The 24,584-nt window shown below is 35.8% G+C and overlaps 2 protein-coding genes across 2 annotated transcripts in view; one reads left to right on the top strand and one right to left on the bottom strand.

Annotated features, from left to right (window-relative positions):
• LOC141399811 (glucose dehydrogenase [FAD, quinone]) overlaps positions 1–15,101 on the bottom strand; it is a 54,039-nt gene extending 38,938 nt beyond the window's left edge. Inside the window, exon 1 of the mRNA XM_073979121.1 lies at positions 14,778–15,101. The gene's annotated coding sequence lies outside the window, so the exon portion shown is untranslated. The remainder of the gene's footprint in view (positions 1–14,777) is intronic.
• Flo2 (flotillin-2) overlaps positions 1–24,584 on the top strand; it is a 580,663-nt gene that overhangs the window by 144,259 nt on the left and 411,820 nt on the right. The gene's annotated exons all lie outside the window — the stretch shown is intronic.

The raw sequence follows: 24,584 nt of genomic DNA, 5'->3' as shown, positions 1-24,584 counted from the left end.
GTTCCGGTTGCAATATTTAAACGATTTGGGTTGGAATGGTAATACATGATTTCTAGTGCAAACATCTGTCCATGTGTATAGCGCTGGTATCGGTGTTACCATGCAAAACACCTGCCCAGCGTGCGACATAGACCCGCGCAACATACTGGCGAACCTACTCAACTAACTTCAGTAGCTTTGTGGTTACAGCCCTTCGAAGCAGCCACATTTTTAGAACTGGAGATAGATAATTTTCAGTGTTTGTAAACCCCGATTTAAGACATAAGGAACTTTCAGCTCTAAGAAATATTTACGGCTTGATAATATTTTGCATTTGTCCAATTCACATTATTTGACATCTGGGCTTCTCAGTAATCGGAAAAAATCGGTTCGGAATATTATCCACTTGAGAGCTAGGATGTCGTCTACATGGTAATTGAACACTTCCCTGTATGAAGAACCACATATTAGCACGTCATAGTTATTTGTTTCTGATCAACAAAATACATTTCTCTTTCGAAATCGACTCCGTAGTTCCAATGAATATCTCTGGCCATGATTTTACAATATTTTCATTTCAGTTTTTGAAAGTGGAAGGTACATAAAATTTATTTGCTTTCGGAAATATGTAGAGCAGAATATAATTTCGGAATTCGCCACATATCCTCATCCGATTTCTTTGTACTTTGTAGTGAAATAAAATACTCTTTCCCCAATTCTATATTGACCCGAGCTCAGTAGAAGAGAATATCCAAAGCATTTTTTTGTCTTTTTAAAACTAAGACAAAAAGAAACAATTCTCAGTCTTAAATATGAACAAAATCTGTTCTTTTCCTGAAAGAAAATCAATTTAATCACAACCCACTTCAAAGAATTTGTTGTAACACAATTTTAAAACAACCCAAAATAAAATTAATATTAATTTTTTGTTTATATGGGTTTATTTGCCCATGATTTTACGTCATGAATAGTATCCCTAGTTTGTCTAGACTTGTGGCAGATCATGAAAAATAATTGGAATCAGCTTTCTGCTCTTATCAATTCATAAGTCAAAGCAGTATGGTTAACACATGGATTGACACAGAATACGTATTATATTTAATATTTTTTTTAATACAGTTTTATAATCAAATTTACACAGAAATTTCAATTTTTTTTTTGTTTCAAACATATTTTGTGTATTTTTCGTTATATTGAACTTTGAACCACATCTATATATTTTTAGTAATTTTTTTGTTCCATTTTATATATATTTTTTTATTTAATCATTTTTTATATTTATTACCACTTTATAAGAAAAATATTATTATTTTTTTAATTATTTGCAATATTATTTATTGCTTTTAAACCAAAAAACAACTTTGCGTTTTATCTCTCAACTTTATGTTGTTAATGGAAAGTCTTTTTATCAACTAAACCGCAAACAGATTTTGAAGAAGCAAACAAACCCACAGCTGGTTAACAACATCATGTCTGCAGCTGCGTTTACCTCTCATCACCGTGGTCGTCATTGCTGCTACCGGACTACAAATCTTCAAAGCATCAAATGTCAATCAATGATTCAGTCATTCACTCAAAATAAACCATAAAAAATTACAAACACAATTTTTGTATAAAAAGAAACCTCAAAAAAAAAAAGAAATAATACCGAAAAAAAATTGTGGCAATTGAAAGAAACAACAAAATCGGCCGTACGTACGTAATCATCGACAATGTTCCGCGTATGTATATGTATGTGAAGGTATTTGGTTATTTGGGTTTCGTTATTGTGGGTTTCTCACTTTTAAACAAACCATTATTAACGGTCGTAAAATTTACAAAGAAAAAAAAAGTAACACTTTAATGTATTGGGGGTAAGCAGCAACAACCTACTTACCAAATTGGTAAATAATGTAAATGAATTTATATAGAAAACCCCAAAAAAATAATAATAAAGGCATTAAGTGTGATGGTCTTAGGGGGGGCAAGGGGTATGGACAAATGTAAGCCATCATGATAATAATAACAATAATTTCCAAAAACCTATAATTAATAAGTTCAGTGGTTTTATTCATGGCTTATTTATAAACAAACACCTCTTCAAAGCAAACCAACAAGCTGAAAGCAATTTTTCAAAATCGTAGCATAGAGGGCGTTATGAGCTGCTTCTTCAATGAAGTTTTTTTATTATGCGTTTGTTTTGGTAGTCTTATCCACCTCTTCTTTGTTTTGCAACGAAATTTTGCCTTGTTTCCATTGTTATTTCCGAAAAAGAAAGAAACTGTGTTTTTGCTATGAGGAACTAACCAACCCACCAAGAAACCCAGCTAATAATGTTGGTCAAATAAATGCGGAAATAATGTTAAGTAAAAGCTTTGGCATGTAAAAAATATTATTGCTTGGGAGTTTGAAGACAGTTGGTAGGGTTTGCAGTCATGTCCTATATTAAAGTTTGTTTTCTAAGTCTTTTGTTTTGCAATATTCCAAAAGATTTAAATAATTTTTAATTTTTTAAAACAATCTCTTGTGCCAGACACTGAAAATAACACATGAAAATATTTTAGCTTTTAGGAGGGAGCGGCTGGGAAGAAGCTTCCTTTCTCCCTTCTTACCCATAAGCTAAAAACATTTTCATGAAAATTTTCATAGTCTGGCACAAGACAATACGATTGTAGTCAGGTTTAGGAAAAATTTAAGGAAGATATATTCGAAGGACTTCGAATACAAATGGAACGGTATGTTATTTAGAGGAAGTTTACACTATCTATCAATGTCATATGACATGAAATTTTCTATCGTCTTACATTCGCTAATGGGTGCAATATTGGGGATTTTCCTTACGCCATTTACTTTTTGCGACCTTACTTACTTTACTTACTTAGCTGGTCCATTACAGAACATTTGTTCCATAGGCCGAACTAAGAAAAGATCTCCATTTCTCTCTATTTGTTGCTTCGCGCTCTGGAATACTGCGCCTTTTCATCTCTTCATCCACTTGTTTGCGCCATATATTCCTTGGCCTGCCATATCTGCGTGTACCGCCATGTGGCTCGTATTTATACGCTTTTTTTAGCGGGTTCATCATCGCTCATTCTTATGATATGGCCTAGCCAACGCAATCGCTGCATCTCAATATTGATGTCGTTGTATAGCAGATACAGCTCATGGTTCATACGACGTCGATATTCACGGTCAACGCAGATTGGTCCGTAGATCATTCGAAGAATTTTTCTCTCAAACACACCAAGCACTGCCATATCTGCTTGCGCAAGTACCCAGGCTTCGGAGCCATAAATCAGCACGGGTAGTATCAGTGTTTTGTAGAGCGTTATTTTTGTTGGACGAGATGTGGCTTTGTTTTTAAACTGCTTACTTAAACCAAAGTAGCATCTGTTGGCCAATACAATTCTTCTTATTATCTCACAACTGATGTCATTTGTTGTGTTTACGGAGGTGCCGAGGTAGATAAAGTCTTTTACTACCTCAAAATTATAGCAGCCAACTTCCACAGTTGATCCAAGCTCAATGGACGCATTGCGCGTCGACACCATTAACTTGGTCTTCTCACCTTTTCCAGCAATACTATGTTGAAGAGATCACACGAAAGGCTATCTCCTTGTGTGAAACCTCTTTTAGTACAAAACTCTTCGGAGAGGTTCTTTCCTATTTTAACTGAGGACCTCGTGTCAGTTAAAGACATTTTACAAAGGCGGATTAGCTATGCGAGGATATCAAATTCAGACATGGCTTGGAATACCTTTGAGCTCAGCAGGCTATCGAAGGCTGCTTTATAATCGACAAAAAGGTGGTAGGTGTCGATCTGAATCTCTTGGATCTTCTCCAGGATTTGCCGCAGGGTAAATATCTGGTCAATGGTGGACTTGCCAGGTCTAAAGCCGTATTGGTATGGTCCAATTATCTCGTTGACCATAGGCTTTAGTCGTTCGCACAATATCCCTGACACGATCCTGTAGGCAATAGGAAGTAGACTTATGCCCCTATAGATAGAGCATACAGCCTTATCTCCCTTCTTGTGGACGGGGCACAGGATACTCAGGTTCCAATCGTCGGGTACTCGTCCTTCCTGCCAGATGGTGCTAACTAGCTGATGAATACACCTTATCAGCGTGTCGCCTCCGGGTTTGAACAGCACGGCTGGTAAGCCATCGGCTCCTGCTGCCTTATTATTCTTCAGCCGATTTATTGCTGTCTTTACCTCATCTTGGCTGGGCGGTAAACATTCAATACCATCATCTGGGATTGGATCTGTGGTATCTTCGTCGTCTTCGCTGCTATTGGATACCAACCGTTTTGAAAAATGTTCCTTCCATATCCTGAGCACGCTATAAGTATCTGTTACCAGATTACCTTGCTGGTCTCTACAGGAAGATGTGCCTGTACCAAAGCCATCAGTTTGATGCTTGACTCTTTGGTAAAATTTTCGAACTTCATTCTGGTTCCTGTACATCTCGATTTTTTTACACTCCCGCTTTTCCATCTCTCTCTTTTTCCTGAGGAAAAGACGTTTCTCTTCTCTCCTTTTCTCCCGATATCACTCTCGTACACTACGTCTTGCTACAGATTGTAAAGTAGCCCTATATGCCGCATTTTTGTCTTCGGTAGTAGGACGACACTCCTGATCATACCATGGATTCCTTGGTGGAGGTCTCTGGTATCCAAGTATGGATTTTGTGGCTATTTGCATGGAGTGGACAATACTTTGCCATTGCGCTGATATGTTATCGGGATGAGGAGTGCTTTGATTAAGCAATTGGGCTAGTCGAGTGGAATATGCTGTGGCTATCTGTTGGGATTGCAGCTTTCCGAGCTCTAACTTCCGTGTTGTGTCTGTTCGTACTTTGTTTGCTACGTTTAAGCGGGTGCGTACCTTTGCTGCAACAAGGTAGTGGTCCGAATCAATGTTTGCGCCTCGGAACGATCGTACATCCAACACGCTCGATGAATGTCTTCCATCTATCACAACATGATCAATTTGATTTCTTGTTTTCTGCCCTTATGAATATCGAGATGATTGAATCTGGTACTGCTAACTTCCATGTCTTTTGCAGCTGCAAAGTCTATTAGCCTCATACCATTGTCAGATGTTTCACTGTGGAGACTGAATTTCCCGACTGTTGGGCCAAAGATATTCTCCTTTCCAATTTTGGCATTAAAATCGCCTAGAATGACTTTAATGTCATGGGCAGGGCACCGGTCATATGTTTCTTCTAAGCGCTCATAAAATATATCTTTGGTCAGTTCGTCCTTGTCTTCAGTGGGTGCATGAGAGCAAATAAAGCTGGTGTTGAAGAATTTTGCTTTTATTCGAATTGTAGCAAGTCTTTCATTCACTGGTGTAAAGCTGGAGACCAGGTGTTTTAAGCTTCGGCCAACTACAACTACGCACCCAAACTCATGCTTTATGTCATGGCAGCTATAATACAGAGCGTCACCTTTAGGTGCTGTTGTGACGCCTTTCCCATTCCATCGTATTTCCTGTATGGCAGTAATGTCGGCCTTGTACTTTTCAAGTACATCTGCCAATGCGTAAACTGCGCCTTCTCTATAAAGAGTGCGAATATTCCAGGTTCAGATTCGCAGATCATGGTCCTTAAAACGTTTGCGGGGGTCGTCAACTTTAGAGGGATTTGTTTTCTTTTCCTTTGGTTTTACATAGTAGGTTGCTTTTTCTAGGGGAGGGTTACTAGCCCTGCGCCCAAACCCATGTTTTTAACGTTCTTATGGGTGAACGCGCGGCACATTTTAGCTCACTACCTTTAATGGGTGTTAAAGGCAGCTACTCCAGGTGACACCACGGGGAGGTCAGTGTCCACTTGAGATGAAAGAGGGACCAAGATAAATCCTGGACTTTGCCATGTTAAAGCCGGTCAGGACCGTTCCTTGGTATCTTTCATCCCCTATGTCACCTTTTGCGACCACACCAGCAAAAATGCAATGAAATTACGTCTCCACATTGTCTGTGTGAATTGATATGGAATGTTTTTATTTCGTGTCATATGACATTGATGGCTAGTGTAAACACCACTTTGGTAAGATTCATTGCAGGTTTAAAAACCCCGCCAATCTTGTCCCTCTAACCCATAACCATTACACAAACAACAAATACAACAACCTCCAGGTCATAATAAAAACTGCAAAAATATCTTCCTATATATTTTTTTCGATTTAAACAGCCACGAATTTTCAAAAGCTATTATTGTCACTGATTTAAATCTCCTCCTATCACACACACACCAAAAATGTCACATAAATTCAAAAATAACACATCTATTATTCAAACATTTTATCTTATCTCTTTTTTAACTTGAACTATTTTTCATGTGACTTTTTTGATTATTTGTTATTTTTAATTTCTTTTTTTCCACTGATTATTTGCAATTTTTTCTGGTTTGTCATGTTATGATCCACATATCACGATAAACACCAGCCATCATCATCGTCCTCTGCTATTATTATTAGTGTAATGACAACTTTTGCTTGCTTTTTTCTTCGACTGAAAAGGAAGCATATCACAGATGAGGGAAACAAATGAGAAAAACGAAAATAAAAAACCAAAACAATTGGCTTGTTTGCAATTTTAGAGCAAAAATAAAAAATAAAAACAGAAGAAAGCAACTGAAATTACAATAATTGACGACTGAATATATGTATGTATGTGGCACTATCATTCGCGTTATGAAATGTTGCCCATGGTAATAAATTAAGGAGATAAAAAATAATATGAAGAGGCATATTCATGTAATGGCATTACAACAATAAAGAAAATCATTTTATGTAAAAAATAATGTTATATTAGACAGGTTTTTTTTTGTGGAAAAATAGAAAGAAATAAATAAATTGAGAGATGCCAAATATCGAAAAACGTTTATCAATTTAATCAAAATAATGTCAAATATTGTTTATAAGGTCCCACTGCGTGTAGTTATGAAAAAATATATACGTTTCTTGTTCATTAAGTGGGTATAAAAGCTGGTCAAAGTGACCCTATTTAGAAAAAAAATTCTCAACATATAAGTTCATTATTAAAATATTATAATATCCAAAATAAACGACGCACAATGGTTCAGGAATCGATTTTCCTGGCCAAAAATAAAAATTTTGTTTTGTCAAAGATATTTAATTCCTATATGGGATTCGATAGTAAACATATTAAAACTAAGGAAACCAAAAAATTAGGCCTAAATATTGGAAGGTGTGGGCGTGGCGTGCCCCTAAAGACGAGCATTTTCCCCATTTTTGGGAAATACGTAATTTTTGCAAATTACTGGAGAAAAGCGAGGCTATTTCTCTGAAACTATAACAGTTATTGTGTTCATTGTTTTTTGTAAGGTAGGTAGGATTGTGGCCTTTAAAAATCGTTTTAGTAAATTACCGTAGCGTTTACACAACATGATCTATTTTATTTTTCCTCGGGTACTAAATTTTATGAAATTCCAAATTTAGTGGACTAGAACTTTTGTGGAACAACATGGAACAAAGTTCTGTTTTCACAGAAATATGCCCGAAAGTTTCCTCTTCCAGCCCATATATACTTTTGTAGCCGTCCCGTTCCGTCCGTTTAACACTTTTTTCAATTTATTGAAATTATATGGGTAAAAATGTGTGTTTTTCTATACTGTTTCCATATGAATTACAGTTTTTTGACACAAATTACAACTTTTTTGAGTATATGAGTTTTTATACGAGTTATATAAGTTTTATTAAAACCCAAGGAGAATATTTTTAATTTTTGAAAAAATTTAAATTTTTTTGTAAATTTTTTTACAAATATTTGAAAAAAAAAATTTCGACATTTTTTCGATTTTTTTTAGTTTTTTGGTAATTATTTTGTTTATTTTTTGGTGTTTGACCATCTTTAATACATAGGAAGATATAAAAACCACAAAAACACTCATATTTTGATGAAAAATAGTTAAAAAACTCAAAAGTTTAACTTTGACCTTGAATTTCTCTGCAACTACCAGACCGAACTTGACCGTTTATAATTCGTCTGAAAGCTCATTGTGTTATCTGTCTAACAAAAAGAATTACGAATATATCTCTATCCGTTCAAAAGTTACAGAATTTTGACCAGGAAAAAACGATTCTGAACCACTGTGCGACGGTTTTTAAATAATTTTTGGTGTAACTGTAATGAAAGGTATGCGAAACGAATTTAAAATGTTCAGTGTTGCCAATAAAGTGCACGTTTTTTAATAATTGGTGTTCGTACTTGTTGATTTTTTATGGGTCAATTTTCACAATAAATGATGGAAATAGTTGTGAGTAAGATCGAGTTGGGCTGTATACCTTACCATTTCATAAAAAGGGAGAGTTTTTTTACCAATTTCCATCGAAACATTCTACACATATTTGCACTTTTCGTTTTTATGTGATATTTTGTCTTGCAGGTATGTACAGATTTTCTTTCATTCAGAATGTCAGAATATAGTATAGGGTCACTTTCTGGCGATTGGGTATAATATAGAGTTTTGATATATTCTAAGACCTATAGTAAAATTTTATGGCGAACAAATTTCTTGAATATTTTGGTCTGATCCGACCACATTTTGTAGGAGATTTTAAAGATTTGTGGAAATAGGGACCGAAAAGACCCCTTTTATAACTGGCATGAGGGTTAGGTTTTAAAGAAAAATATTCCTCTCATTCTTGTCAGTAAAGTTGCCAAAGACATTATACACCTAAAGTACAAAGATTCCAAGTGATCTTAACTCAAATATTTCCAAAACTGTAGAAATGGTGGAAACTTGCAACCCAATTTTAGTTTCTTGGTTTTTGGCAAAATTGATACCGATATTTCCTTGGTATGTAATACAAATAGAAATTTAATTTCTTTTGTGACTTATAGTGAGATTTAGCGGAGAACATTTTTGTCTTTGACGCCGTTCTTATAAAATGAAGCTTTGTATGACAATTTTGCCAAAACCCACATGAAGCCAAAAATGTGTTTATAATTTTGCATATTTCTGGAGTTTAGGTAGTATATAGAGTTTTGGTGTATTCTAGGACCTATAGTAAAAATTTATGGCGAACAAATTTGTAGAATATTTTAATCTGATACGATCACATTTTATAGGAGAAGGGTTAAAAAATATGAAAAATGAAACCAGCGACCCGAAAAACATAAAAACTCAAGGTTAGGTCTAAATCCATTCATTTTTAGAGTTTTGGCCAGGTTTTTCGTAAAATTGGCCACTGTGCATTGCTACTTTACTTTTCTTGTTGGCTTAATAAAAACATTTTAAAAAAGAAACAAATAAAATTAAAGTGGTGAGAAAGATAGCAAAATGTGCACAAATTTCGAACATTTTTAGCCGTTTCCATTGCGTCATTTAAATCAAAACTATAAAAATATTGCGTAGTTTTGTGGTGAATGGCCGCCTACGAAACCTAGTTTTTATTAAAGCGTTTTGCGAAAAGTAATGAACCGATCATCATATATTTTTGTGGACTTATTTTGAACATAAAGATCTAGTCCTTCATCGATAGATTTTTTAAAAAATGTAAGTTTTTAAGTAAATGGTGGACTGAAAAATTCAAAATTTCAATTTTTGGTTAAACAAGTAAAAAAGTATTAGCCGGCTTTGCCGTCAGTGATATACCCTCAGCCTATGTGAATTAGGACTTTCATCTACGGACAGATCGAATGTATTTAAGGTCTTTTCAGAATTTCGTGGCCCATTTTGGACATTTGAACTTGCCGACAAAAATGTGGATTAGGATTAAAGTTCAAAAGTTTTGCGGAGGAAGGAATGCACCGACATAGTGCATTACGGAAGTGGATCTTATTTTGAGAGTCATATCTTTTCGATAGATATCGCGCCCACTAGTCATTTCAGTGGGTTATTGTACACCTGTTGGAAAACATAATATGGCTGTACATCATCGGTATAAATTTCCAAAGGATATCCGAACAGACCCTAAACTGCACTTGGACACAAATGTTGAGCTTTTGTGGGGGAGGTGTCCTAATGAGAGGACCGATATGGGCCATTTTAGAAGTCTATCAGTTCGAGAGTTATTGTGCTCTCCAACTACTACATATGGTGTCATAGGGGTTTTTTACAACTTTCGGGCTGTATTCCCAAGAAGTATGGACTTGCCACTGAAAAAAACTTGTACCGTTGTAATTGAGACAGCGATTGCAAGTTGCTTCAACAGAAATCAAAGTTAGTCTAGAGCAGGTCTTAAAGTGAACTTATCCGAAATTTTGTGTGGGAGGTACCCGAAGAAATGGGCAAATATAGTCCATATTCAAACTTGATCTATATCTGGTAGATATATTAGGATGCCAAAGCCAAAGATTGGACTGAATCGGCAGATCCGTTCGAGAGTTATTTTGCGCTCCAACCACTACACAGGGTGTCATAGGGGTTTTTGTACCTTTCAGGCTATTTTCTCAGGAAGTATGGACTTGCCCCTGATGAAACTTACAGCGTCGTATGGGGGCAGTGAATACAGGTTGCTACAACAAAAATCAAAGTGATTCGAGAGCAGGTACTAAATTGAAATTTTCCGAAATGTTGTGTGGGAGGTACCCGAAGGAGTGGACCGATATAACGCATCTTCGAACTTAAACTAAGTTTGGACAAAATATTGCGAAAGCCAAATTTTGGACCAAATCGGTTCATCCGTTCGGGAGTTATCGTGCGCACCAGTCAGCCAGACAGACAGACAGACGGACGGACATTGCTCAATCGACTCCAAATTGTCTGAAACACATTTCGTCCAAACTTACTTGGGTTCTAAAACCATTATTTCGATGAGGCACATTTTGCCCGTATGAAAATGTATATACCCTCGTTAGCATAAATGCTGAGGGTATAAAAAAATACAAATTTAACTTGCGTCAACATTGTGTTTGTAATAGATACAATGAAATCCATTTCTTAATCTAATACTTCAATTATGTTCTGTGTTTTCCACCAATGTGCGGAGTGTCGAACACAATTCGACAGCACGTACGGAGAAGTTCTCCATTGCCGAAATGTACCGAAAAAATATTGCTAACATTTAAAAAATCTGTTGTGATTCGAACCACTGATTTTCTGTCCAAATTTCCAAACACATAACATCCATCGCGTCCAAAATTTTAACGGAATCATTTGTTAGAGAGTTTGTTTGTTAAGTCTTTTGATTTTAAGTGCAATCATTTAACGATGATAGTCCATATTTATATTAGGCAATTTTCCTTGCGGCAATTGTCAGTTTGTTGGAGAGAGAGGTGAGGTATATTGCCTCTCAACACCCTCTCTCACCGACAAACTGACAATTGCCGCAAGGAAAATTGCCTAATGTAAATATGGACATACTGCTCTTGCCTCAAAAACTACTATTGCTCATTTGTAGGTCATTGGTTTTTCATAGACAGAGACTTATAATAACTAACTTAGTCTAGAACTAACGATAGCTTATTAAATACAAAATCTAAAGGTTCAGATGAATATTCATAAAATGAGTGAATAGTTTAGGCCCTAGGAAACTTCATTTTTGGTCTTTGTCGTTTACAAGTTGTTGCTTAAGTCTTTTGTTTCAAAGGTCTTTATGGGCAAATTAATTTTGCAAAATGTGTTACTTTATATTTGATGTATATTTCGGCTAAAGGTCAGTGAAAAGACGTTGTTTGTGTTTAGTTTTAAATTTTTATTTTTGTTCCAATATTTCGGTTGACTTCGTCAACCATCTTCAGGGATAAACTACAAAAAGAACAATCATTTACAATTTGATAATAACAATTATAACACAAAGATTACATTTAAAGAGAAAAGCTTCTGCTTTCTTACGCCGTTTGAGCTAAACTAAGTTTTTCTTTCTTGTTGTCTTGAGTGCTTGTTGACTAAGTTCCTGTATATGTGTGCACAGTGGTCAGTATCAGTTTTATAGTTCATTCTAATGTTTGTAGGGGTATTTATTATGTGCAACATTTCTAAAGTATATCGTCTTTTGTAATTGCTTTCTTGCGTTAATATATCCACATCTTTGAAATTTGGCGTATGTCCAGTTAATGTGCAATGTGCTGCTAAGGCCGTCTTTTGTTCTAAGGGTTTGTCCGTATTTTGATCCGACTTATGTCCGGAAAGTCTGGTTTTTAGTTTTGTTTTAGTTGTACCAACATATACCTTAGGGCATATGTTGGTTCCGTCTCCATTGCACTTGATTCTGTAAACAACATTACACTTATCCTCCTTTTTTAACTTCGATTTTGTTTTGCTAAATATGTTGTTGACGTTGTTCGTAGTCCTTAGAGCTAACTGGTAATTGTCCTTATTATATATATTGGAGTTCTTAAACCTCTCTGAGAATCCAGGTACATAGGTAATCGCTTTGTATACTTTTGCTTCTTTGGTCTCCTTGACAATTCTATGTTTTTCTTTCGTATGTTTTATTAATTCTTCTATAGTTTTATGTGGGAACTCATTTTTAGCTAGAATGTCGTAAATCTTTTGTTCGTTTGTCTGATGAAAATGTTCGTCACTTATGCTTAATACTCTATTAACCCAGATATGCCCAACGTCCTATATATAGGACACACAAAATTTTTGCTAATTTGATATGTTATGTTTATCAAAGTACCGTTTATTTTGGTGATATACTCAGTACACATCTGTAGCTCTTGGGACATTATGTGATTCCATTATTTTGAGCTACTATTTTCGAGTTTTGAGGTCTAGTTCATCGAAGTTGCCACCTATCGCTTAGTTTTTACAATGATTTGCGTTATAACAGATTAATTATTGGGTAATTTTATAACGAAAACATACACGATGTGGAGCCTACTACGAAAAAACGTTAACTAGATGCCGAAAAGGTGTCTTTGGACTATATGTCAAATGTTTTGTGTCCCATAACTCCCAGTTATAAGATAAAACCCTGTGTCTAAAAGTGGCCTCAAAAAACACTTTTTTCAAAAAATTTTTAAAAAACATATAAACATACTCTTATTATTTCACATTTGCTTCTAAAATAATATAAAAATACTTTTAAAATGATCACGATCAAGCAATGGGCATATCTGGGTTAATAAAGTTTGTGGCTGTATTGATTTTTACTCTTCGTGGATGTTTAGAGTTGAAATTTATTAGACGTCCTGTGGCGGTGGGTTTTTGGTACCAGTCTAGTGATAATGAGTTTCCTTGTCGAATTATGATTGAGTCCAAGTACGGCAGTTTTTTATTTACTTCCAATTCATGGGTGAACTGTATGTTTTTGTCAAAGGAATTTAGGATGTTTAAAGTGTTGTCAATTTCGGTTCTCTTCACAATGCAGAAAATGTCGTCTACGTACTTCGTTATTAGTTTTGGTTTATTCGTCATCTTTTCTATTGCAGCGTCTAATAATTCCTCCATTACGATGTCCGCAATAATCGGTGACGCTGATGATCCCATTGGAAGTCCCTTTCTCTGCTCGTACACCTTGTCATTATATATAAAATATCTAGAGTCTTTGATACAAAGAGTCAATATTTCCATAAAAACGTCCTTCGGTATTTTGGTGTGTTCACTTATAAGATTCCACTGTTCCTTTATTGTCCTTAACGCTAAATTTATTGGCACGCTAGGGAATAACGACACAACATCAAATGATATTAAAACTTCGTCCTCATTGATAAATGTATTTTTAATTCTCGATTTTAGATCCAATGCGTCTTTGATGTTGTATTTTGAATGTTCGGTCAGATGTTTTAAAATTTCTACTATATATTTGGAAAGTCCATACGTCGGTGAATTAATAGATGAGCAGATAGGTCTTAGTGGTATTCCCTCTTTGTGAATTTTAGGGAGGCCATATATTCGTGGCGCAACTGCTGTGTTAGTGATCATCCTATTTTTCTCCATGGCATTAATTATATTCATATTAAATAATTTTACCATTTACCCATAAAATACAATTTATTTTCTTTCAAAAATAAAAGTTGAATCCCTGTCGCGGAATATTTATTTTTCTTCTCAAACACATCACACTACCCTCGTTATAATGCCAAAAGCAAATGGTTGTCTTAAGTGGTTGGTATTGCGTAAAATTTGTTCACATTCCAACAAAACAAATAAGTGGACGATAAGTTGACGTTTGGATGTCTCAATCAATTTCAAGAATTGTTATGATTTCTTTTATGATATGTTAAGTGGTTTCTTTTTGCAAACAAAAAAAAACAGTTATTGTTATTTATATTTTATTGTTTAAATTATTTTTTAATTCCATTGTTTTTATTTATTATTGATTTTTCATGTTATATCTTCGTTTCTTCCACAACTTTCCATTATTGCATTTTGTTATTGTTTTATTATTATTATTTTCCAATTTTTCCTTCTTTATTTCAATTGAAGTATTTGAAATGTTTGATCGCCACATGAAGAAAAATTCCACTTGAAATAGCTCACTTGGCAAATAAATCAATATAACCAATTCCAGTCTGCCGGCCAGTACTGGTTTTTGTGTTTGTGTGCTTTTGTTTCTTCTTTTTTTTCATTTACAAATAGAGGGGTATTAAGTAATTATGCATGCTTTACCATCACCATCACCACAACAGCAACAACAACAACAGTAGAAATAATAAAAATAATGGTGATTATGATCATCTTCATTATGAAGATGATCATCGTTTTATGATGATGTCTGTCAACCACTACGTAACCGCCATCACACCAATGGCCATTGTTGTTGTTCCTCTCTTTTTCTTGACGTTTATTGTCACATATGATGGCCTTGTAGCCGTTATCTTAATTTTAACACTTTTCTCTTTTTTTAGTTGTAGTTTTTTTACAAAAATTTCTATTTTTTTCTTAGACATTTTAGACTACCTGTTAGCTTAGAGGTTTTAATCCATTTATGGATTACTTTCTTTGCAAAGCAGCAGATATGGGTTGAACACCTTTTATAGCCGTCATTGGAGTGGGAGTTTTTTTAACTTTTCCAAAGGGGAAATAAAACAAATTTTCTCTAGATTTGCTCTTTTTTTCTTTAGATTTGCACTATATTTTCTTTTAGTTTCACAAAAAACACAACCATCAAACAAAAGTTGTAACGCATGCGCAAAACACCGTTTATCGTTTTCTTTTCTTTCAAGACGCGCTCCTTTTTACCGTTAAGTTGTTAACACCACGAAAGCTATTGCCGTAATGAATGCTCTTTTAGCCTCAACAAACTTTATTGGCCATTATTAGCCTCATTGGTCTTTGTGTTTTTTGCGGTTTTGTTTTTTTTTTTCGTCATGCACCCAAAACTTACAGAGAGTCGTCACAGCCATCCAACCAGCCTAACTAACCTAGGCCACCATAACGTCACCTGCTCTAGACAAACAACAAAACTTCCCCCATTCCTCCATGATATGATCATTATGATCGTTCATTATCACCTTGTGTGGCAATGGAAGCCTCCATCCACTACTTCACAAAGAAACACAGCAACAACAAACATACTTTGGGTTTTATGTATTTTTTTGGCTGTCATGTATTTCGTTTTTTGGCTCAGTGCAGCCAAATGAGAGCGAAAGTTTTTTTTCGGGTGGCATGGGTGCATCTTGTGAAAAAGCTTATTTTTTGGTAGGGTAAAACAAATTTCAGTGTTGCCACATTATGATGGTAAATTTTTGGTAATAAGCCTAATAAAGTAGGACACAATGCCCAATTTGTTAGTCTATACAATTAAGATATCTTTAAGTAACCGGCCTACTACAAACCTCGAACACCTATAGAAATTCTTCCCCTTTTTCCCTCAGCAAAATTGTGCTTTACATAACAACCGTTATCATGGTTATATGCCTCCAATTATGTGCTGATCTGGCAACCCTAAAACCTAACTTTGCAGTTTTTATCTCATCATCTCCAAAACACTTTCGCTTTCATTATGCCAAAAAATTCTGCATACTCCCAACTCTCAAATGCGGAAAAAAGCTTTGTTTCGTGGATCAAACTCTCATACCCTCTTTCTCTTATTCTTCGCCTCTCTTGAAAGCTCAACTTCATATTACAACGCTAGGAAATGAAAACAGGTCGCCAAGCATGCGCAGAAAAAACTGCACTACGTGACTTTTTAGGGTTTCAACAGATTTCTCAAGCTGCTGTTTTGCTGCTTTGCATTAATTCATAACAAAACGCTTTATATTCAACATCACGGAAACCGCGCTTAAAGTGATGTGCGTACATGATGTGAGTTGTTGTTGTTAAATTGAATTGTTTCTTTTGTGTGTTTTGAATTGAATACTGCAAAAACTAAAAACACAAAAGAGTAATGACCAACAACAAAGTGACATTAGTTACACCATTTCCAACGTGGATTTTTAAAGAATATTTTTTCCACACAACGTGAATTTTTAAAGAATCTTTTTTCCACACAACGTGGATTTTTAAAGAATATTTTTTCCACACAAAGTGTATTTTTTAAAGAATATTTTTCAACACAACGTGGATTTTTAAAAAATATTTTTTCCACACAACGTGGATTTTTAAAGAATATTTTTTACAAACAAAATGGATTTAAAAAAAAAACGTGGATTTTTAAAGAATATTTTTTCCACACAACGTGGATTTTTAAAAAATATTTTTTTCCACACAAAAAAAAACGTGGATTTTTAAAGAATATTTTTTCCACACAACGTGGATTTTTAAAAAATATTTTTTTTTCCACACAACTTGGATTTTAAAACATATTTTTTCCACACAACGTGGATTTTAAAATAATATTTTTCCACACAACGTGGATTTTTAAAAAATATTTTTTCCACACAACGTGAATTTTTAAAGAATATTTTTTCCACACAACGTGGATTTTAAAAAATATTTTTACACACAACGTGGATTTTTAAAGAATATTTTTTCCACACAAGGTGGATTTTTAAAGAACATTTTTTCCACACAACGTGAATTTTTAAAGAATATTTTTTCCACTAACTTAGCTGGCCCATTACAGAACATTTGTTGTATAGGCCGAACTATTTGTTGCTTCACACTCTGGAATACCGTGCATTTTCATCTCATCATCCACTTGTTTGCGCCATCTATTCCTTGGCCTGCCAATTCTGCGTGCACCGCCAAGCGGTCCGTATTTATACGCCTTTTTAGCGGGTTCATCATCGCTCATTCTTATGATATGGCCTAGCCAACGATGATATTCACGGTCAACGCAGATTGGTCAGTAGATCTTTCGAAGATTATTTCTCTCAAACATACCAAGCACTGCCATGTCTGCTTGCGCAAGTACCCAGGCTTCGGAGCCATACACCAGCACGGGTAGTATCAGTGTTTTGTAGAGCGTTATTTTTGTTTGACGAGATGTGGCTTTGTTTTTAAACTGCTTACTTAAACCAAAGTAGCATCTGTTGGCCAATACAATTGTTCTTTTTATTTCACAACTGATGTCGTTTGTTGTGTTTACGGAGGTGCCGAGATAGACGAAGTTTTTTACTACCTCAATATTATAAGAACCAACTTCCACAGTCGGTCCGAGTTCAATGGGCGCATTGCGCGTCGACACCATCAACTTGGTCTTCTCACCGTCAGACCCACTTTAGCAGATTCTCCTTCGACCTTCATAAAGGTACCAGTTACTTGTTTTACTGATCGGCCCATGATGTCTATGTCATCAGCATAAGCAAGTAAAGTTTTCCTCTCGTATAACCTTTTCCAGCAGGATGTTGAAGAGATCACACGAAAGGCTGTCTCCTTGTCTGAAACCTCTTTTGGTACCAAACTCTTCGGAGAGGTTCTTTCCTATTTTAACTGAGGACCTCGTGTCAGTTAAGGTCATTTTACAAAGCCGGATGAGCTTTGCGGGGATACCAAATTCAGACATGGCTTGCAATACCTTTGAACGCAGCGCGCTGTCGAAGGCTGCTTTATAATCGACAAAAAGGTGGTAGGTGTCGATCTGCATCTTTTGGGTCTTCTCCAGTATTTGCCGCAGGGTAAATATCTGGTCAATGGTGGACTTGCCAGGTCTAAAGCCGCATTGGTATGGTCCAATTATCTCGTTGACCATAGGCTTTAGTCGTTCGCACAATATCCCTGACACGATCTTGTAGGCAATAGGGAGTAGACTTATGCCCCTATAGTTAGAGCATACAGTCTTATCTCCTTTCTTGTGGACGGGGCACAGGATACTCAGGTTCCAATCGTCGGGTACTCGTTCTTCCTGCCAGATGGTGGCAACTAGCTGATGAATACACCTTATCAGCGTGTCGCCTCCGGTTTTGAACAGCTCGGCTGGTAAGCCATCGGCCCCTGCTGCCTTATTATTCTTCAGCCGGGGCACAGGATACTCAGGTTCCAATCGTCGGGTACTCGTTCTTCCTGCCAGATGGTGCTAACTAGCTGATGAATACACCTTATCAGCGTGTCGCCTCCGGTTTTGAACAGCTCGACTGGTAAGCCATCGGCCCCTGCTGCCTTATTATTCTTCAGCCGGGGCACAGGATACTCAGGTTCCAATCGTCGGGTACTCGTTCTTCCTGCCAGATGGTGCTAACTAGCTGATGAATACACCTTATCAGCGTGTCGCCTCCTGTTTTGAACAGCTCGGCTGGTAAGCCATCGGCCCCTGCTGCCTTATTATTCTTCATCCGATCTATTGCCGTCCTTACCTCATCATGGCTGGGCGGTATACATTCAATACCATCTTCTGGGATTGGGACTGTGGTATCTTCGTCGTCTTCGCTGCTATTGGATACCAACAGATTTGAAAAATGTTCTTTCCATATCCTGAATACACTATCTGTATCAGTTACCAAATTACCTTGCTGGTCTCTACAGGAGGATGTGCCTGTACCAAAGCCATCAGTTTGATGCTTGACTCTTTGGTAGAATTTTCGGACTTCATTCTGGTTCCTGTACATCTCGATTTTTTTCACACTCCCGCTTTTCCATCTCTCTCTTTTTCCTGCGGAAAAGACGTTTCTCCTGTCTCCTTTTCTCCCGATATCTCTCTCGTACGCTACGCGTTGCTACAGATTGTAAAGTAGCCCTATATGCCGCATTTTTCTCATCGGTGGCAGCACTACACTCCTGATCATACCATGGATTCCTTGGTGGAGGTCTCTGATATCCAAGTATGGATTTTGCGGCTGTTTGCGTGGAGTGGGCAATGCTTTGCCATTGCGCTGATATGTTATCGGGATGAGGAGTGCGTTGATTAAGCAATTGGGCTAGTTGAGTGGAATATGCTGTGGCTATCTGTTGTGATTGCAGCTTACCGATGTCTAGCTTTCGTGTTGTGTCTGTTCGTACTTAGTTTGCTACGTTTAAGCGGGTGCGAACCTTTGCTGCAACAAGGTAGTCGTCCGAATCAATGTTTGCGCCTCGGAACGATCGTTCATCCAACACGCTTGATGAATGTCTTCCATCTATCACAACGTGATCAATTTGATTTCTTGTTTTCTGATCTGGAGACAGCCAGTTGCCCTTATGAATATCGAGCTGATTAAATCTGGTACTGCTAACTACCATGTTTTTTGCAGCTGCAAAGTCTATCAGCCGCATACCATTGTCAGATGTTTCACTGTGGAGACTGAATTTCCCGACTGTTGGGCCAAAGATATTCTCCTTTCCATTTTTTGCATTAAAATCGCCTAGAATGATTTTAATGTCATGGACAGGGCAACGGTCATATGTTTCTTCTAAGCGCTCGTAAAATATATCTTTGGTCTGTTCGTTCTTTTCTTCAGTGGGAGCATGAGCGCAAATAAAGCTGATGTTGAAGAATTTAGCTTTTATTCGAATTGCAGCAAGTCTTTCATTCACTGGGGTGAAGCTTGATACCAGATATTTTAGCATACGACTAACTACGAATCCGCAACCAAACTCATGCTTTATGTCATGGCAGCTATAATACAGTGCGTCACCTTTAGGTGTTGTTGTGACGCCTTTCCCAATCCATCGTATTTCCTGTATGGCAGTAATATCGGCTTTGTACTTTTCAAGTACGTCTGCCAATGCGAAGACTGCACCTTCTCTATAAGGAGTGCGAACATTCCAGGTGCATATTCGCAGATCATGGTCTTTAAAATGTTTGCGGGGTTCGTCAACTTTAGAGGGGTTTGTTTTTCTTTGCACTCGTTTTTTCATAGTAGGCTGTTTTTTCCAGGTGTTGTTGTGACGCCTTTCCCAATCCATCGTATTTCCTGTATGGCAGTAATATCGGCCTTGAACTTTTCAAGTACGTCTGCCAATGCGAAGACTGCACCTTCTCTATAAGGAGTGCGAACATTCCAGGTGCAGATTCGCAGATCATGGTCCTAAAAACGTTTGCGGGGGTAGTAACCTTTAGAGGGGTTTGTTTTTCTTTTCATTCGTTTTTTCATAGTAGGCTGTTTTTTCCAGGGGAGGGTTACTAACCCGACGCCCAAACCCAAGTTTTTAACGTTCTTATGTGTGAACGCGCGGCACATGTTAGCTCACTACCTTTAACGGGTGTTAAAGGCAGTTCCCCAGGTGACACCACGGGGAGGTCAGTGTTCACTTGGGATGAAAGACGGACCAAGATAAATCCTGGGCTTTGCCATGTTAAAACCGGTCAGGACCGTTGCTTGGTATCTTCCATCGCCACGTCAAACTTATTGCGGCTTCAAATAGACATCAAAAATCCTCTTGAGGTCTTCTATGGTCAACAGACGACCTCTTAAGGTCTTCAATTGGTAACAGAAGACCTCTTGAGGCTTTCTGTAGGCAACAGGAAACCTTAGTCTCTTCTGTTTGATAAAAATACCTCAAATCTTTTTTTGACAACAGAAGACCTCTTGAGGAATGCCTGAATGCCTTCCATCTATCACAACGTGATCAATTTGATTTATTGTTCTTTGGTCTTGAAGGGGGGTTTACTAGCCCGACGCCCAAACCCAAGTTTTTAACGTTCTTATGGGTGAACGCGCGGCACATGTAAGCTCACTACCCTTAACCGGTGTTAAAGGCAGCTCCCCAGGTGACACCACGGGGAGGTCAGTGTCCACTTGGAATGAACGAGGGACCAAGATAAATCCTGGGCTTTGCCATGTTAAAACCGGTCAGGACCGTTGCTTGGTATCTTCCATCCCCTACGTCACCCATATTTTTTCCACACAACGTGGATTTTTAAAGAATGTTTTTCCATACAACGTGGATTTTTAAAGAATATTTTTTCCACACAACGTGGATTTTAAAATTTTTTTTTCCACACAACATGGATTTTTAAAGAATATTCATTTTCCAGACAACGTGGATTTTAAAATTTTTTTTCCACACAACTTGGATTTTTAGAGAATATTTTTTCCACACAACGTGGATTTTAAAAAATTATTTTTCCACACAACGTGGATTTTAAAAAAATATTTTTTTGTCAAAAATGTGATTTTTAATAAAAAAAAAATTGCACATTATTCAATGTTTTTTTGTTGTTGGCATTCATCAATTCAAATCCATATTTTATCTCCTACCTATCGCTGGCCAGTTGTTGTTTTATCTTGTTTATCGCAGATCCATCGCTTGCTGAACTTGTTTACATTACAATTAGAGGCCGCCATACTATTACAATTTTCATTGGCATGGGATACATGTTTATCCTCAACCATGATTGATTTTTTTCTCCAATGCGAACCACACCGCAACCAATGAAGATGGCCAAATCTTAGATCTGCCAATCTTTTGTTGATATAAAGTTAGTAAAGGCCAACTACTTACGGTAGCAAAATAAATATTTGATCATGGACATATGTCAATAGCTTAAGTTAAGTGAATTTATTTAAAAAATTTAAACAAGTTTTTGTTATTTGTTTACAACTTTTGTCATAATCACACATAAATATCGCTGATATGCAGTTTTGTTTTTGTTTCTTAGTTGCTTCATATTTTAGGTGTCAATAAAATTATGGCAGCAACAGTTGTTGTCCATTCACCACTGCCAACCACCGGTAGATGATAGAGTAGAGGAGGCCTCTGAGTAATTGGCCATCCATGAGGATCACCGTTTTTTTGTTTGTGTTTGTTTGGACATTTGTTTTACTGCCAAGTCTTTGAAATGCTTTTGTCAAATCTGACAAGATTTGCTAAGACTGGAAAATATTCCAGTTGTAGTTGTCACTGACATCAATTGAGTTAATGTTGGCATTAATTGTTTATCACCATTTATTGACATATCCATCATTTTTTATTCATCTGCCTTAGTTGTGCATCGGTGCATTTTTATGTTGGTCGCTCTATGAAACCTATGGACCACACAGATGGCGGTAATTAAATTATGTTTTTGTTTTATATGGACTAATAAGGGGCCTATTAGGAAAAACTAATTTTTAATTTATTTAAAAAAGACAACTTGACATAATAGTGAGAGATAATATTAAACGGTTTTTGCCCTCTTTCGCACTTTGGAAAGTGTTTGTTTAATAATGACGTTTGAGGTGAACATAAATGTTCGGCTTTCGACCAATTACGAGTCCAAAGTCCCGTATTTTTTCAGTTTTTTAGTGACTAAAATATATGAATTTCCAAATAAATGGAAGGCGTTATTTTCTTTCCTTTCCTAAAACAGGCTTCTTGTTAAAACAATATGAGTTCAAGTTTATATGCTGCTCTTATCCATAAAGTAAAAAACTACTTCCGTTTGGCATTGACTGGCTGGTTGATCTGTCGGCATTGTGAATTTAACTTGGAAAGCTGGCTCTTCCTATCACTATTTCACTACAAAAAATAAGGCAACAGCCAACATTAAATAAGAAGTTCAACAGGCTTTAATGAAAAGCCAAAATGACCACATGGTTAGTTACAAAGACTTTGGTTATATCCTTACCTCTTTTTTTTCTTTGTTTTCAACAATTGCAACATTGCATTTAAGAAAAGTTAAAAGGAAAACAAAAAAATTAAATGAAAATTGTTGTTGTTATGTTATGGTTGCTCTGCATAAAAGATTGTCCAACATTGACATTGGTCGGAACAAACAACGACCACATTCACCGTCAACTTGTAATAGTAACGATGGCGTCATTGTCAAGTTTAAATTAGATACGAATACCCCTACCAAAGAAAAGGAAGGCATTTTATGTACATACATGTTCTACCAACAACAACAGCCCACAAAACTTGGATTTTTAAAGAATATTTTTCAACCAGCAACAGACCATAAAACGTGTATTTTTTAAAGAATATTTTTGAAGTCTCAACAGACCAGAAAACGCGAATTTTTTTAAGGAATTTTTTTCAAGTCTCAACAGAACTGAAAACTTTGATTTTTTAAAGAATATTTTCAAAGCAACAGCGGACGAGAAAACATGGATTTTTTTAAAGAATATTTTGAAAGCATCGTCAGACCACAAAACATGGATTTTTTAAAGAATATTATTAAAGCATCATCAGACCACAATACATGGATTTTTTAAAGAATATTTTTCAATTCTCAACTGGCCATAAAACGTGGATTTTTTAAAGAATATTTTCAAAGCATCATCAGGCCACAAAACGTGATTTTTTTAAAGAATATTTTTCAAGTCACAACAGACTATAAAACGTCGATTTTTTAAAGAATATTCCTCAAGACTCAACCGACCATAAATTTTTAAAGAATATTTTGGAAGTCTCAACAGACCATGAAACGTGGATCTTTTAAAGAATATTTTGGAAGTCTCAACAGACCATGAAACGTGGATCTTTTAAAGAATATTTTGGAAGTCTCAACAGACCATGAAAAGTGGATCTTTTAAAGAATATTTTGGAAGTCTCATAAAACCATGAAACGTGGATCTTTTAAAGAATATTTTTCAACAATTTTTTTAAAGAATATGTTTTAAGTCTCAGCAGATCATAAAACGTGGATTTTTTAAAGAATATTTTGGAAGTCTCTACAGACCATAAAACGTTGATTTTTCAAGTTTCAACAGACCACAAAACCTGATTTTTTTAAAACTAGATTAAAAAGAAAAACACAAAACGTTGATTTTTCAAGTTTCAACAGACCACAAAACCTGTTTTTTTTTTAAACTAGATTCAAAAAAGAAAACACGAAACGGGGATATTTTCAGGCCTCAGCAGACCAGATAAAATTGGTTTTATTAAGATTTGTTCAATCCTCAGCAGACCACAAAACGTGAATTTTAAAAAAGATATATATTTTTGAAGATTTTTTTTCAATCCTCATAAGATCACAAACGTAGATTTAAAAAAATATAATTATTTAAGAATTTTTCAATTCTCAGCAAATCGGTTTGTAGATTTTTTAGAAAAATTTTTTTAAAGATTTCAATTTTGTAAAAAATATTTTTTAAAGAATTTGTTTCATAAATTTGTAAAGAATTTTTCAATCCTCAGCAGACCACAAAACGTGGATTTTTTAAAAAATATTTTTTTTAAGAATTATTTTCAAATATTTTTAAAGGATTTTTCAATCCTCAGCAAACCACAAAACGTGGATTTTTTAAAAAAGTATATATTTTTTAAGAAATTGTTTCAAATATTTTTATAGATTCATTTTTAATTTTAAGTCTCAGCAGACAGAAAAAAGGTGGCTTTTTAAAAATGTTTTGTAAAAAACGTAGATTTTTAAAAAATATATTGCAAATTTGTGTAAACTTGGATTATTATTATTATTTTTACAGTGTTTTATTTAACTTACTTTGGTGTCCGTTTAGTTCACATATATATTTTTCCTCATGATGG

This window comes from Musca autumnalis, unplaced genomic scaffold (assembly GCF_047663935.1).
Source record: "Musca autumnalis isolate F117 unplaced genomic scaffold, ASM4766393v1 scaffold_3, whole genome shotgun sequence".
Taxonomy (NCBI): domain Eukaryota; kingdom Metazoa; phylum Arthropoda; class Insecta; order Diptera; family Muscidae; genus Musca; species Musca autumnalis.
Note: the sequence above shows the minus strand (reverse complement) of the source record. Positions and strands in the feature narration are given on the sequence as shown.